Raw genomic sequence first — 14,688 nt, 5'->3', positions numbered from 1 at the left:
AACGTGATTTTAGATTCTTGAAATCATTTTAAAATATTGTAGAAACTGGACAGGAAGAAATAGGAAGAGAGTCTGGGGCACCTGGGTGGCTCAGTCGGTTAGGCCTCTGCCTTGGGCTCAGGTCATGATCCCAGGGTCCTGGGATGGAGCCCTGCTCAGCGGGAGTCGGCTTCTCCCTCTGCCTCTGCCCCTTCCCCTGCTTGCACTTTCTTTCTCTTTCTTCTTTCTCAAATGAATATAATCTTCCTAAAAAATAGAAAAAAAAATCACCTTACACATGCTTGTGGTTTTTCCATATTGGTCCATCTACATCCACCTTCTAAATAGTCTTACTCACAATGTATATACAATTTAGTATCAATTTCTTTCCCTTAATGTGAAAAATGAAACTATTTTTCTTGTGGTCCCATAGTCTACAATTCCTATTTTTTAAAAATTTATTTATTTGAGAGAGAGGGGAGGAGCAGAAGGAGAGAGAGAGAGAGAGAGAGAGTCCCAAGCAGTCTTCCTGCTAAGTAAGCCCTGAGCCCACATGGGGCTGGATCCCACAACCCCGGGATCACCACCTGAACCCAAACCAAGAGTCAAACACTCAACTGACTGTGCCATGCAGGTGCCCCCATAAATAACTGCTTTTTTAAATGGCCATCTGATTTTTCTTCAGACGGATAAACAAAATAAAACAAAAGAAAAATCAACCATTTCCCTGATATCAGATACTTAAGTTGTTACTAATAAATTTCTGTAAAAATATATTTATTTATTTATTTGAGAAAGAGAGAGAGAGAAAAGACAGGTGGGGTGAGGGGCAGAGGGAGAAGCAGACTGAGTGCTGAGCCTGGGGGCTCAGTCCCGGGACCTGGAAATCATGCCCTAACCCAAAGGCAGATGCTCAACTCCCTGAGCCACGCAGGCGCCCCTGCTGATGAACTTCACACACAAATCACATTGCAGGGGAGCAGTTATTTATGGGGGCACCTGCATGGCACAGTCAGTTGAACGTTTGACTCTTGGTTTGGGCTCAGGTGGTGATCTTGGGGTCGTGGGATCCAGCCCCATGTGGGCTCAGGGCTTACTTAGAGGGAGACTGTTTGGGACTCTCTCTCTCTCCTTCTGCTCCTCCCCTCTCTCTCAAATAAATAAATTTTTTTTTTAATTTTTTATTTATTTATGATAGTCACAGAGAGAGAGAGAGGCAGAGACACAGGCAGAGGGAGAAGCAGGCTCCATGCACCGGGAGCCTGATGTGGGATTCGATCCCGGGTCTCCAGGATCGTGCCCTGGGCCAAAGGCAGGCGCTAAACCGCTGCGCCACCCAGGGATCCCATAAATTTTTAAAAAATAGGAATTGTAGACTATGGGACCACAAGAAAAAAAGTTTCGTTTTTCACATTAAGGGAAAGAAATTGATACTAAATTGTATATACATTGTGAGTAAGACTATTTAGAAGGTGAATGTAGATGGACCAATAAGGAAAAACCACAAGAATGTGTAGGGTGAGTTTTTTTTCCTATTTTTAAAGAAGATTTTATTTATTTGAGAAAGAAGAAAGAGAAAGAGAGTGCAAGCAGGGGAAGGGGCAGAGGCAGAGGGAGAAGCCGACTCCCCGCTGAGCAGTGAGATTCTGTTTCTCTTTCTATTACTCTATCAGTATCCGTTAGTAAATAGATTGTATTTATTTTCGTAGGCTAAGTCTCCAGAATTTTCCAGTTTGGTTTTTTGGGGGAGTTTCTACCAAAATACACTGCCATTGGTGTTGCGTGTTACCCAGTTTCCCCACAGGGTCCCCAACTGGGGCCAGGGTGCTTTTCATGTCTGACCCCGCGGAGGGTCACGAGCCTAGGTGATGGCAGGTCCAGACCTGGGATATGGGTCTCTCCGTTCCGGGACCTCTGGCCCTGTCCCTAGTCCAGGCAGCTTGGTCAAAAACTCGGTGGCGTGAGAAAACCATTGGTGGCAGGCCTGAGGAGAGAGGACTGGGCCAGGGAGAGAGGCGGCCAGCTCTGACCCTTCCTCTCCCCCCACGCCCCACCTTCAGGTCAAGCCGGGGGTCGGCACTGGGGGGCCTTTCCGGGTCGCTCCCTGCTCTGTATCTCCACCACCACCTGCTTCAATCACACTGGTCACCTTCAGGGTCAGGGACCTGCCAGCCACCCTGCCAGGCCCGCCCGGGCCTGCTGCACTCTCACTGCCAAAGGCACGAGCAGCCGGGCCCGGTTCCCCCACTAAGCTGAGGAACCCAGGACAAGCCCCTTAATTTTTGCAAGTTCAAGATAACAGCTATTAAAACCCAGCATTAAATAAGCATCTAACAGGCGGTGCTTGGGATTTTTCTTGATCTAGCCTGGATTTGGCGGGCTTTACCTGTACAGGGACAGATTATGACTATTCGGGATTCTGTGGGTGGTCCCTGTGTCCCTCCTTCCTTCCCATCTTTCCAACCCTTCCAGAAGGTAAGAACTGCAGCTCACGGGCCGTGCAAATACACGCAGCTGTAACTTCTGACTCCGTTCTCCTTACAGGCCCCTCATGCTTCCTCGTCCCTACAGGGGGACATTCCCTGTCCTCTGCGAGGCACTCAGCGCTGCCCTAGGTGTGACCCCCCAGCCCTGCCCCACGGCCCAGCTGCACGCTTGTCTCCCAGCCCGTGGGGCCCCGCAGCCAGGCGCCCCCACTTGGCCTGTCCCTTCCGCCCCAGGCTCCTGACCACATGCTACAGGGGGTGAGCGAGGTGGGAAGGAGGGGTACGGAGGGGCCCGGGCTGGGGCGCAGGACGGACGCGGCCCTGACTCCCCAGGGCCCTGGCGGGGCCCTTCTGGCACACATGCTTCCTTCCACCCTGAGCAGAGGACCAGGCTCCTCACACTTCCCGAGTCTCAAGGTGTCCCCAGCTGGCCTTGAACATAAGGCAGAGCTTTCTTTTTGGTTCAGGGGGAAAGGAACACATCTCAGAAAGCAAAAGCAATGCCTCCTCCAGCAAAGCCGAGATGATCAGATGGTTCGTAAACTATAAGAAAGGATTGGAAGACAGGTGCCTAATTCCTCGGCAGCCTCACGATTGCCTCATTTTCTCACATTTCCCTAAAATGTGGGCTTCTGGCCTCTCTCAGCCAGGCCCCAGGCCCAGGAACTCAGGTCAGACAAGCCCAAGGCAGTGACTTATGGGCCCAGCGGTGCCCCCGCTTGTGTCCCATGGCTGGGGTGAGGCCCCGGGTCGCCTTTGTGTCCCCCACCTGCCACCCCCCGAGCCCTTGGGGACCTCACACTTCCCAGACCTGCATTTTTATCCTGCAGGCATGCTCCTACTTCACCAAGAGGGCCTTCGGAAGATCTATACCGTCCTATATCCCTGGGAACCAAGTGCTGACTCTCTGGCTGGGTGTCTGGGGGAGCCTGACCTGGGATCTCCTTCTCAGCTGAAAATGTGTTTCTCCCAAATGCATGTGGCAAAGCCCTAACTCCCACCATGTCACAATGTGACTATCTTTGGAGATAGGGCCTTTATTTATTTATTTTTTTAAGATTTTTATTTATTTAGTCGTGAGAGACCCAGAGAGAGAGACAGAGACACAGGCAGAGGGAGAAGCAGGGAGCCCGACATGGGACTCGATCCTGGGACTCCAGGATCATGCCCAGGGCTGAAGGCCCAGGGGCTCAACCGCTGAGCCACCCAAGGGATCCCCAGATAGGGCCTTTAAGGAGGTGGTTACATTAAAATGAGCCCCTTGGGTGGGCCACAGTCCAGTCTGACTGGTGTCCTCATTTAGGAAGAAACACAGCAGGTGTGCGTGCACACAGAGGGAAGACAAGGTGTGGCAAGAAGTGGGCGGCCAGCTGTCAGCCAAGGAGAGAGCCCTTGGAGGAGAGCGACTTTGATGGCACCTTGACTGTGGACTTCTCAACCCCACAACCACGAGGAAAGAAATCTCTGTTGCTTAAGCTGCCCGACCTGGGGTATTTATGGCGGCCCATCCCTTCGGCCCTCAACAGAGCTCAAAATGTTTCAGCCCAAGTGACACCAGCCTTCCCAGGCTACAGATCAGACCTCCCTGGCCCTCTCTTATTTGAAACAGAATACGTGCTCTCTTCCCAAAGGCCTTCCCGTCTGGTTCCCCCCGCCTCCCTCGCATAGGCGGTATAGGACCCCACTCACCCACTCTCAGGCTGATCACTATTCTAGAAAACTCTGGATTCTGGACAGAGAGAGGGGAGGGGCTCCAGACAGGGTGTGTGTCTTTCTTTTTTCTCCAACACATGCTATCTCAGTCGGGGTTCCCTGGAGAAACAGAACCAATAGGATGTGTGTGTCTATGGAGAGAGAGAGAGAGATTTGCTTCAAGGAAATCTGGCTCACGTGATTGTGGGGACTCGGGAGAGTTGCGGTTTCAAGTCCAAAGACGGTCTGCCAGCAGAATTCCTTCTTGCTCAGGAGAGGTCAGTCTTTGTTCTGTTAAGGCCTTCAACTGATTGGATGAGGCCCATCCACACGAGGGAAGGTAATCGGCTTTACTCAAAGTCCATTTAATTACTAATCTCATCCCAAAAAAGTCTCCAAAGAAACACCCAGGGTAGTGATTAACCAAAGATCCAAGCTCTCTGACCCAGAAAACTGACATAAAATCAACCAATACACACATCTTCCTCGCACTACCCTGCCTTGCCCCGTCCTCACCAAGTGCAATGTCCAAAATGATAGTTACTAGCCACATGGGGCTACTAAGCATTTGAAATGGGTCTAGTCCAAGGTGAGATGTGCTGTATGTGTAAAATACACACTAGGTGTCAAAGACTTCGTAAAAAAGGATGTAAATACCTCATTGATAATTTTTTATGTTGATTTCATAGGGGATGATCATTTATGGGTTAGAGTGAGGACATTCCTTTCCTATGACTGCTATACAACTTATTTCAAACTTATTGGCTTAAAACACAAATTTATTATCTTTTCTGTAGTTCAAAAGTCTGACGCGGTTCTCATTAGGCTAAAATGACATTTTGGCAGGGCTGTGTTTCTTCTGGAGACTCCAGGTGAGAGTCCACATCCTTGCCTCTTCCAGCTTATAGAGGTTGCCTACATTCCTTGGCTGGTGGCCCTCTGGCTCCATCTTCAAAGCCTCTCTTACCCTCCTTCTTCCTTCTGAGCCATCTCTGACCACTGACAGCAAGACTCCTTGTTCAAGAAGTCAAGACTAGATTGGGCACACCTGGATATTTCAACATCCTCTCCTCGTATCAAGGTCCTGAACTTTAATTATTTCTGTAAAAGCCTTTCTCTACATCAAGAAGATTCAGAGTTTAGGGATCTCAAACATCCTTTGGGCCATTAATCTGCTTATCACATTGTGCCATATAAATATTAAAATTATTAATTTCACTTTCTAAAACTTTTCTTAAGGTGGCTACTAAAATGTTTTTAATTACATATGTGGCTCTCATTACATTTTTACTGGACAAACTCTATTAGAAATTGGAAAATACAAAGATCAAGGGACTTGTCAAAAGATATAAATCAGGTCAATAATGATGCTGAGAACTTTGAAGTGCCTCGGGATCCTCTCTTCCCACACTCATCCTGGGTGATCTCATCCTGTCTAATGACTTTAATGCTATTTATGTGCTGATGACTCCAAAATTTTATCTCCAGCCCAGACCTTACCCTTGAACTCTCGTCTCATATATCCAACTACCTACCGATGTTGCCATGTGGATGTCTAATGGGCACCTCTGATGTAATATGTCTCAAACTGAACCCTTGCTCTTCCTCAGCACCAATCCCATTCTTCATCCCAAACTGCTGCCATACACTTTTCTCCCATCTCAGTAAGACCCAAAACCTCAAAAGAATCCTTGATTACTCTTTTTGCTTCCTGGCCCATATGCAATATATCAACAACTTTAAATATATATATTTATTAAATATTAAATATTTAATTTTTATTAAATATATATATATTTTTATATCTATTATTATAATATTAAATTAAATATATTTAATTTATATACAATAACTATATATTATTGTGTATATATATATATATATTATCAGTCCAATATATTAGTTAGCTCTACCTTTGAAATACGAGTATCTAATTATTCTCAAGAGCTCCCCAACCTAGTCCAAACCACCACTGTCTTTCACTATGGTTAATTCAACAGCTTCATATCTGGTCTTTATACTTTGATCCTTCTCCCTTTTGGTTTGTTTTTAATAGAGCAGCCAAAGTGATCACATTAAAATATATAAATCATGTCATTCCTCATCTTAAAATTCTCCAGTGGTTCTCTATATCACTCGAAAGAAAGGCTGAATTCTTACCATGTTCTATGAGGCCCTGTATGGTCTGGCCTCCAGCTGCCACTTTGACCTCATTACCCCCCACTCTCTCCTCAACTTATGCCATTCATTCATACTTGGCCTCCTTGCTGATCATGACATGCCAAATATGCTCCTATCTCAGGGCCTTTGCACCTCCTGTACCTGTTTTTCCTTCACTCTACTTCAACATTCTCCAAGGAACCTAGATCTTATTTCTTCATTTTCCTTAGAACCTCACCTAAACTTCAACTTTCAGCATCTCCAAGCCATCACCCTCTATCACCCTACACTGCTTTATTTTTCTCCATAAAAAATGCCATCTAGCACTAAATGGCTTATGTCTACTCAGTGTTTCTTCTCAAAGAAATGTTTCCATAATGACTAAGCCTTTCACTTGCTTGTTCCTTTCTGTATCTCTGGCACCTAAAATAGTGCCTGACATACAGTAGGTACTCAATAAGTCTGGACAATAAATATATAACGAATTGACTCAGAAAGAATTAGCAATGTTAGGTTGAATAATTAAGAATAAGCTAGATAACCACGTATTCAATATTATTTTTTCAGAACTGCATTATTTAGTTCCAGCGGGTTTTTAAGGCATTTTTCAAGACTCATCAACCATGTTAGCCAATTTTCAGACAAGAATCTTATCCTTCAAAGAGCTGATGGTTTCAAACCCTCATTGCCCTTTTGCCATTCAAAATCATTTTCTCTCACATGGATAATTATTTAAATCTAGCCTTTAGAACTGGCAGAAGAAAAAATGCAGATAATCGCTGTTACAATAAATGGAAAAGCAGAAAAAATTACCAATATTTTCAGTTCATTTAACCCCTAATCAACTGTCAGGCAAAACACCCTTCCCGACTGACTGCTTCAGTTAGAAAACCAAAGGGCCTGCTTCTCTCAGGTTCCTGTCACATCATCAGTCTCAGAAAGCAAACTAGTTGCTTATCGCTCATGCAGAATGGGAACGAAGGCATTATTTTTTCTTATTACTGTACAACTCTATTTCCTATTTGCTAATGTTTTTAGAACTGTTAATCTTAACTTTCAAATTGCATACAGAAAGCACCTGTTCGACATAAATGTTTCCTTTGCTTTGTTTTTCTAAAATCACATTGCCCTTGATGTTATTATCTATATGCAATACTGTCATGTTTTAAAGAAACTTCCAAAGTACCAACAATCTTTGTCTTCTTTCCAGAAAATGTTAGGTAATGCCTACATGTTTTCCCAAGTCTTTACCAATCTTATCACCCTTTGAGACATAAAAAGTACAAGTTGTTCTGCTGAATCATTTTTTAAATTACCAAAAAGTTGGACCTACGAGTATCTCAAAGTTGAAAAGAAATATCATAATTGATAAGTTAAGGGCAGTAGTAACTCTTACCCTAGATATTAAAAATCCTACTCCTTCCCCAGATATTAAAAACTTGCTCACCATACTATACAGGTAAACCAATGGAATAGAATAGAAAAATCCATACAGAGGCCAAAACATATATAAGAATTTGGTATATATGAAAAAGCAGCTGGGCAGCCCAGGTGGCTCAGCGGTTTAGCACTGCCTTCAACCCAGGGCGCGATCCTGGAGACCTGGGATCAAGTCCCACATCGGGCTCTCTGCATGGAGCCTGCTTCTCCCTCTGCCTGTGTCTCTGCCTCTCTCTCTCTCTCTCTCTCTCTCATGAATAAATAAAATCTTTAAAAAAGAAAAAGAGAAAAAAAAAAGCAGCAGCTGTTTTAACAGACTATTTTATGATTGCCCAATCATTTGGAAAAGAGAATATTTTTTATCATTAAATATTTTTTAATTTTTAATTCCAGTATAGATAACATACAGCATTATATAAGTTTTAGGCATACAGCATAGTGATTCACGATTCTTTTTTTTTTTAAGATTTTATTTATTTATTCATAGAGATGCAGAGAGAGAGAGAGGCAGAGACACAGGCAGAGGGAGAAGCAGGCTCCATGCAGAGAGCCTGACATGGGACTCCATCCAGGGTCTCCAGGATCACACCCCGGGCTGCAGGCGGCGCTAAGCCCCTGATTCACCACAGGGGCTGCCCTGATTCAACAATTCTATACATTACTCAGTGCTTATCATGGTAAGTATATCTTACTCTCCTTCATCTATTTCACCCATCCCCCCCATCCCTCCTCTGGTAACCATCAGTTTGTTCTCTATAGTTAAGTGCTTGGTTTTTTTGTCTCTTTTTTTTTCTTTTTTCATTTGTTTTATTTATTAATTTCCACATATGACTGAAATCATGGTATTTGTCTTTCTCTGACTGACTTATTTCATTTAACACTATGCTCTCAAAAAAAAAAAAAAAAACACTATGCTCTCTAGATCCAACCATGTTGTTGCAAATGGCAAATAGCAAGATTCCATTCTTTTTTATGGATAACTAATATTCCATTGTAGATACACACCACCTCTTTATCTATACATCTATTGGTAGATACTTGGGCTGCTTCCACATCCTGGCTTTTGTAATTAACGTTTCTCTAAACATCGGTTGCATGTATCCCTTTGATTTAGTGTTTTTGTATTCTTTGGGTAAATACCCAGCACTGGGATTCCTGGATCATAAAGTAGTTCTATTTTTAATGTTTTGAGGAACCTCCACACTGTTTTCCACAGTAACTTTACCAACTAGCAGTCAGACCAATAGTGCAACAACAGCTCCTTTTTCTCCACATGCTCACCAACACTTGTTGTTTCTTGTGTTTTTGATTTTAGCTATTCTAACAAGTGTGAAGTGGTATCTCATTGTAGTTTTGATTTACATTTCCCTGATGAGTGATGTTGAGCATCTTTTCATGTATCTATTGGCCATCTGTATGTCTTCTTTGGTGGAAAACAGATTATTTAAATCCTACATCACTTAGGAATGCTCTACCTGCAAATAACAAAACAACAAAAACCATCAGAGACTTCGTATATAAGGATGCTGAGTTTCATATAGCGTGAAGTCCAAAAGGAGACAGTCTCAGGATTGGTTCACTACTTAAGGATGTTTTTGAGTCCTTGGATTCTTTTTATCTTTCCTATCCAACATCTTCAGTGGGTTCGCTTTTCGCCCTTGGGCTTGTTGCCCCATTATCCAAGATGGCTGCCATAATTCAAAACATCAAGTGCTCACATACCAAAGTAAAAGTAGGCCAGGCCCTCCTTTAGTATCTCTCTCCTTTTATTAGGGAGTTAAACTGTCTTTCTAGAAGCCTCCCAGAATTTCTCTTCTGCTCATTGGCTAGATTAGGCCCAGAATCATTCCTTGCTGCAGAGGATGCAGGTTAAGCCAGTGTCTGGCTTTTTCAGTCTGTAGTTGGGAAGTGGCCAAGGGAAGGGGGCGCTGGAAATGGCTATTAGGTAATCAGACTCTCCATAATGCATATCAAATACATGCTTCTGGCCATCATCAGAGTAAATGCCACTGGTCTAGTACTCCCCTGATACACGACTATAAAACTAGAAAAAATATGTGAAATGATTGTTTTCAGATAGTGGACAGCAGAATAAACAGGACCAAGCTTATTGAGAATGAAAAACAAACAAGGTGAACCATGTAACTATCTCAGCTTTCTTCTGGAAAAAGTTTTCAGACTGCAGCAACAGATGGATGGAGAGTCCACACAAAGTATGGTGGTCTTACTGAGTTGAGGAAATAAGGTTTGTATAATAATAGCTTGTAGCTATTAAGGTGGCTGGAATATGTGAGATAGGGTACCAGAAAAACAAAGGGAGATGTGCCAACAAGAGCTCCAAAACTCTGCAAGGGAGTCCCCTAGAATCTTTGGCCAAATACTAAACTGTGTGTGTGTGCGAAATGAGACTCCACGCATCTGGGCCAAAAGAACTATCAGGGCCAAAGGACCACCAGGTTGCTGTGAACTGAACAACAACCAAAGCCTGCATGTGCCTGGGAGACATTTGAGGTTTTTTTTTTTTTAAAGGAAAATCCACTTTATTTTTTTTTAATTTTTTTTATTTATTTATGATAGTCACAGAGAGAGAGAGAGGCAGAGACACAGGCGGAGGGAGAAGCAGGCTCCATGCACCCGGAGCCTGACATGGGATTCGATCCCGGGTCTCCAGTATCGCTCCCTGGGCCAAAGGCAGGCGCCAAACCACTGTGCCACCCAGGGATCCCGACATTTGAGTTTCAAGCAGTTGAAGTAAAAAGACCTTGTTGTATACTCTGGGAATTCGGTGGAGACTCCCAGAAAGGCTATGCCTAAAGTATGGCTAATGTAGCCCTAGGGTAGACTACTCCAGACCTGCCCTAACAAAGCTGAAACACAAACCTGGAAAGACCATGCTGATTCACAAGTACATTAATTGCTTGCTGAATAAAACTTACTATTAAAGGAGAAAAAAAAATCCAGATGCTCAATTGTGTACATTCATCACACTCATATACAAGCAAATATTATTAAAAGATATATGAAGAGGGACACCTGGGTGGCTCAGCGGTTAAGCATCTGCCTTTGGCTCAGATCCTAGAGACCTGGGATTGAGTCCCACACCGGGCTCCCTGCATGGAGCCTGCTTCTCCCTCTGCCTATGTCTCTGCGTGTGTGTGTGTGTGTGTGTGTGTGTCTCATGAATAAATAAATAAAATCTTTTAAAAAAAGATATATAAAGAAAAATTATGACCCATAACCAAAAGAAAAACAGTCAGTGGCATGCCTGGGTAGCTCAGTTGGTTAAGTGTCTGTCTTAGGCTCAGGTCATGATCCCCAGGCCCTGAGAGTTGGGCTCCCCTGCTCAGTGGGGAGTCTGCTTCTCCCTCTCTCTCTCTGCCCCTCTGTCCCTCCTCGTGCGTGCTCTCTCACTCTCTCATACAAATAAAATATTCTTTAAAAAAGAAAATCAATCAGTAAAAACAAAACCAAACGTACATGAGTAAAATACTTGAGGGCAAAATGGAAAATGTAAATTGCTAGAAGAAAATGCAGGTGGAAATTTCCATACTCTACACTGAAAGTAAAAACTATCCATAAAATGGTCGCTAAACTTGACTTCCTACAAATTTTTTAAAAACTGAATCAACAACAACAGAACATTTGTGAACTGAGTTTAAAGAAACAAGCAGTGCGGTGCCTGGTGGCTCAATGGTTGAGCATCTGCCTTTGGCTCGTGATCCCAGGCTGAACAACACATGCATGCAACAACGCATGATGCAACCCTGCATCAAATGCAGGGTCTTGGGATCGAGTTCCACATCAGGCTCCTCTGCAGGAAGCCTGCTTCTCCTTCTGCCTGTGTCTCTGCCTCTATGTGTGTGTCTCTCATGAGTAAATAAAATGTATATATATATAAAAGCAGCAAACTGGAGGGAATGTAGGTTCCCTGAAAAATGGTTAAAGTTACTAATATATAAAGCCTTTCTGAGATTAGTAAGAAAAAAATGATGCAAAATTTCAAAAAATGCAATGCTTATAAAAAAAATACTGAGGCTGGGGATTAAAAAGTACACTTATCATGATGAAAAAATAAAATAAAATAGAATACTGATGGTCAATAAACATAAATATTCAGCTTCATTAATAATAAGATAAATGCACCTAAGTACCAAAAACTTATTTCACATAATACACTGGTGCAGATTAAAAGGTATAATACGCTGTTAACAAGGATAAAGGGAAACTCTTAAATACCATAAATGAGGAGAGAGGTATGGATCCATTTAAAAGGTAATTTGGCAGCATTTGGTAACAGCAGAAAAACGGTTTATAATGCCCAACTCTGCAGTTCTACGAACATAGCCTAAGGAAATAACTAGTCAAGTGCCCAGGAAATGCATATGATGACGTTTGTCACAGGGTAGTCTATAGCAAGCAGCAGATTCCAAGGACAAAATGGCAGCAGACACTGGTGCGCCATGGACTCAGCCAAGCTGGCAGTGCATATACATGCTAACGAGATAATGTATGTGAAAACTAAATGACCCAGCTCACTAAACCCTGTCACAGTTCAGGGCTCCTTGGGCCTTAACTGAACATTACACTGTGAGGAAGGAGCCATTGAAAAAGCTCGCCAGCTCTGTGCAGATCATGAAGGCGAAGAACGTGCTGGATAGAAAGGTCTGTGTCAGAGCAGCTGAGGTCCGTAGCTTGGCTCCTACATTGATCTGCATCACATGCAAGACACTCGTGAATCCTCCCAGAAATACTCACGTGGGGGTCCATTTAGCAAGGGGCTCAAGGAGGCAAGAGAAATGGAAGCAAGACCCAAGGGATTTGAGTTTTCTGGTTAACACTCACCAGGAAGTGAGAGGTAGGAACAAAACCTACCTTCTCTAGGATCACCTTCCCTATTGAGCCTCTTCCCATAAAAAGCCAAACCAAACCAAACCAGGCTTCTGGTGGACAGTCCAAAGCTGCTAGAGAGGTTCATTTTTCTTACTTGGTTTCTAAAGTCCTCTTGCATATTTCTTTATCTTCTCTCTCTGTAGGACAATCCATCGTTTTTACCGAATATACTTTTTTAAAAAACACAGATTTCTACTCTTAGCTTTTGGAGATAGGGGAATGACAAGTATATTATTTATCTTTACTTAGTTTTTTTATATGACTACATTTTGAAATTTAAAAGTAATTGGGAAAAAACCCTAGCCATGTATCCTTTGGGAAGCAAAAGTGAGAATCACTCAAAAGCAATCCTGACACACTACGCCTTAAATGCTGTTTTTATATTTCTATCTTGTACTAAAAATATTCTTGATATAATACTCATCTCCACTGGACTACGTTCTAAATACATATCCAGGAAAAAAAAAAAAAAGCACATTCTCTAAAATGAACCCGTTGAGAGCAGGGACTTTTTCCTTTCATCCATTCTTTTATTCAACAAAAGCAATTATCAAGGGCTTCAAAGTGCCAGGCACTAGGTTTTGCCCTGAGTTTATAACCTGAGCAAAAGAGATGCAATTTGTTCCAAAAAAGAATTTTAGGTGGAGAGGTTGTGCTTTTTTCCTTTATATCCAGGGGTCTCACAAATGCCAGGAATAAAGGACACACTGGATAAATGTTGGCTTAACTAATTGCTAACCATCTTGGGCACCAGGGCCTTTATCTCAGCCTTAATAATAATAATAATAATAATAATGCTGCCCAGGGCATTATTTACTCAACCATCCGTCGTCCATTCAACGTGTTAATATGACCTATACATTTGCAGATACCCTGGTCTGCAAGATGGGACAACAAAAACCACGCGAAGGACTCTGCAAATGAGGAGTGTGGGCCGTGGGAGTGGACATAGTGGAACATCCCTGCCTTGGCTCTGTTTATGACGCCTGTAGGAGCTTAACACATAGAGGCCTTTGATGAAAGAGTTAATGACGGGGTATGTGCTATTAAAAAATCAGAAAGAACAAAAATGAATGGCTAGTTCTTTATTTTTTATTTTTATTTTTTTGGAATGCCTGGTTCTTTAAGGAAAAAACAAAAAACAAAACCTCGTGTATGTGTGTGTGCAGGTGGTGAGAATTCCAACGATTTTGCTATTGCTCAAAATATTTTCAGAATTCCTTTTGGTAACAATATTCGTAAAAACGTCCTAAGGAGTGGCACCTAGGTGGCTTAGTTGGTAAAGTGTCTGCCTTCTGCTCTGGTGATGATCTTGAGGTCCTGGGATCGAGCCCCAAGTTGGGCTCCCTGCTCAGCAGGAGCCTGTTTCTCCCTCTCCCTCTGCGCCTCCCTGCTGCTCATGCCCTTGCTCTCTGGCTGGCGTTCTTCCTCTCAAATAAATAAAGTCTTTTTAAAACAAATATCCCCCCCCAAAAAAAAAGAGAAAAAAGAAAACAAATATCCGAAGGAGAGGTTTAACTAAAGTTTTTGGATACAGCTGAGATAGTAAGAATTTCTTTCAGTCAATCACAAAATAAAATCCCACTCATTTCTCTAATGTTCTTTTCTACTAGTCTTAAAAATAAACCAACAAAAGAATTCTGCGGCCAAAAAAGTTTAGAAGCTATTTCAACCTATGCTCCCCCCTGGAGATTTGCAAAGCATATTTCTATCATACTATCAGCCCCTGCTGTGTAACCATGGGATCCCAAACTACTTTGACTCAGAAGTCTTTTATGTTTTCTAATTTTTTTAAAAGATTTATTTATTTTGGAGATTGAGAATGAGAGCTCCAGCAGGAGGAGGAGAGGGAGAGAGAATCCCAAGCAGACTCCATGCTGAGCACGGAGCCCGTCTTGAGCTCAATCCCAGGACCCTGAGATCACCACCTGAGCTGAAACCAAAAGTCCAATGCTTAACCAATAGAACCACCCTCTGGAGTCTTTTAAGAAAAAATAATGCCTCCTAATATCTCCTAGAATGCACATTGGGCAGTCTTTTA

Source organism: Vulpes lagopus, chromosome 23 (genome assembly GCF_018345385.1).
Source record: "Vulpes lagopus strain Blue_001 chromosome 23, ASM1834538v1, whole genome shotgun sequence".
NCBI lineage: Eukaryota > Metazoa > Chordata > Mammalia > Carnivora > Canidae > Vulpes > Vulpes lagopus.
Note: the sequence above shows the minus strand (reverse complement) of the source record.